The following is a 3,105-nucleotide window of genomic DNA, read 5'->3' on the forward strand; positions in this document are numbered from 1 at the left end:
TCGGTGCAGTGGTGTAGTGGTGTAGTGGTGCCTGGAGAAGTGGGTATACTATAATATTGCAACAAAAAAATCTAAACGGCCGCCAGGCGAAGGAAAGGTGCCCTGTGTGAAAAATTCTATGAGAAACAGTGACATACACTCTGGATGACCTAAAATCATGAATCCCATATTGGTCTGTCACAGTCAGGCCAACCCAAGCTGTACCGTGGAGAAGGCTAATAGTAGACCTACTATTGGAACAGATAAACAGAGTCAGAAATTCACAGGTTTCAGAAGTCACACTTTTTTTTCTTCAGAAAAATTGGATGTTCTAAGTCCATAACAATGCTTAAACCACATCAGGAGACCTCTTCTGAGGTCTGGGAAAAATCTCAGAAATGTTGATTTTAGAGTAGTTACCCTTTAAATCAAGTGTGCAGGCACCTAGCATTATTGTTTGTGGTGTTTCTGTAGCACATGAGATGGAATTTGTAAAATAAATGGCCACTGGATTGACGCAAATAATATCATGGTATCATTCTGCAGTGGGGTAAAGTACTTAGGTAGTAATACTTGAAAGTACTACTTAAGTAGTTTTTTGGGGCATCTGTACTATTTATATTTTTGACAACTTTTACTTTTACTTGTACTTTTTACTCCATACATTTTCCCTGACACCAAAAAGTACTCGTTACATTTTCAATGCTTAGCAGAACAGAAAAATGGTCAAATTCACACAGTTATCAAGATAAGATCGCTGGTCATGCCTACTGCCTCTGATCTGGCAGACTCACTGAACACACAAACTTCGTTTTTTTTTTAAAGAACAAGTTGCTGCCTGGTTTGCTTGATTTAAGAAATGTGAAATGATTTATATACACTGCTCAAAAAATAAAGGGAACACTTAAACAACACAATGTAACTCCAAGTCAATCACACTTCTGTGAAATCAAACTGTCCACTTAGGAAGCAACACTGATTGACAATAAATTTCACATGCTGTTGTGCAAATGGAATAGACAACAGGTGGAAATTATAGGCAATTAGCAAGACACCCCCAATAAAGGAGTGGTTCTGCAGGTGGTGACCACAGACCACTTCTCAGCTCCTATGCTTCCTGGCTGATGTTTTGGTCATTTTTGAATGCTGGCGGTGCTTTCACTCTAGTGGTAGCATGAGACGGAGTCTACAACCCACACAAGTGGCTCAGGTACTGCAGCTCATCCAGGATGGCACATCAATGCGAGCTGTGGCAAGAAGGTTTGCTGTGTCTGTCAGCGTAGTGTCCAAAGCATGGAGGCGCTACCAGGAGACAGGCCAGTACATCAGGAGACGTGGAGGAGGCCGTAGTAGGAGGGCAACAACCCAGCAGCAGGACCGCTACCTCCGCCTTTGTGCAAGGAGGAGCAGGAGGAGCACTGCCAGAGCCCTGCAAAATGACCTCCAGCAGGCCACAAATGTGCATGTGTCTGCTCAAACGGTCAGAAACAGACTCCATGAGGGTGGTATGAGGGCCCGACGTCCACAGGTGGGGGTTGTGCTTACAGCCCAACACCGTGCAGGACGTTTGGCATTTGCCAGAGAACACCAAGATTGGCAAATTCGCCACTGGAGCCCTGTGCTCTTCACAGATGAAAGCAGGTTCACACTGAGCACATGTGACAGACGTGACAGAGTCTGGAGACGCCGTGGAGAACGTTCTGCTGCCTGCAACATCCTCCAGCATGACCAGTTTGGCGGTGGGTCAGTCATGGTGTGGGGTGGCATTTCTTTGGGGGGCCGCACAGCCCTCCATGTGCTCGCCAGAGGTAGCCTGACTGCCATTAGGTACTGAGATGAGATCCTCAGACCCCTTGTGAGACTATATGCTGGTGCAGTTGGCCCTGGGTTCCTCCTAATGCAAGACAATGCTAGACCTCATGTGGCTGGAGTGTGTCAGCAGTTCCTGCAAGAGGAAGGCATTGATGCTATGGACTGGCCCGCCCGTTCCCCAGACCTGAATCCAATTGAGCACATCTGGGACATCATGTCTCGCTCCATCCACCAACGCCACGTTGCACCACAGACTGTCCAGGAGTTGGCGGATGCTTTAGTCCAGGTCTGGGAGGAGATCCCTCAGGAGACCATCCGCCACCTCATCAGGAGCATGCCCAGGCGTTGTAGGGAGGTCATACAGGCACGTGGAGGCCACACACACTACTGAGCCTCATTTTGACTTGTTTTAAGGACATTGCATCAAAGTTGGATCAGCCTGTAGTGTGGTTTTCCACTTTAATTTTGAGTGTGACTCCAAATCCAGACCTCCATGGGTTGATAAATTTGATTTCCATTGATCATTTCTGTGTGATTTTGTTGTCAGCACATTCAACTATGTAAAGAAAAAAGTATTTAATAAGAATATTTCATTCATTCAGATCTAGGATGTGTTATTTTAGTGTTCCCTTTATTTTTTTGAGCAGTGTACTTTTACTTTTGGTACTTAGGTATATTTTAGCAATTATATTTACTTTCGATACTTAAGTATATTTAAAACCAAATACTTTCAGACTTTTACTCAAGTAGGATTTTACTGGGTGACTTTCACTTTTACTTGAGTCATTTTCTGGTATCTTTACTTTTAGTCAAGTATGACAATTGGGTACTTTTTCCTCCACTGTCATTCTGACAGGTAGGCAACTTCATAGCTAGTTAACATTTCATCTACCAGAAGACGGTTAGACCTATCATTAGCATCGCTGTAATTAGTAAACCTGGACGTTTTATTTCATATTATGAGGCATGTCTTATCTTGCTTCAAACTAGCCTATTGCCAAAATCCAACCACAGAAACGTGGAGGCAATTATTATTATTCTAGCAGCCAAAGGCATTATCCTAATCATATTAGCAACTCATGATAGTTGTCCCCCCCCCTCTTTCTAATGGATATTTCCATATCTGTCAATGAAACCTCTTGCGTGCACATTTTAGAACCGTGTTTCCCGCAAAATGCATTTTGGAACATTCACGGGTAGGCCTACTGTCATGTGTACATTGCTGCGCCTAAAATGTGAATAAATAATAGTTTATCAACATAAGCTATACATTCCGATCTGTTCCATCAGCCCTATAAATTGATACGATGTATA

The sequence above is a fragment of the Salvelinus namaycush genome, chromosome 5, assembly GCF_016432855.1.
Source record: "Salvelinus namaycush isolate Seneca chromosome 5, SaNama_1.0, whole genome shotgun sequence".
In the NCBI taxonomy this organism is placed as follows: Eukaryota; Metazoa; Chordata; class Actinopteri; order Salmoniformes; family Salmonidae; genus Salvelinus; species Salvelinus namaycush.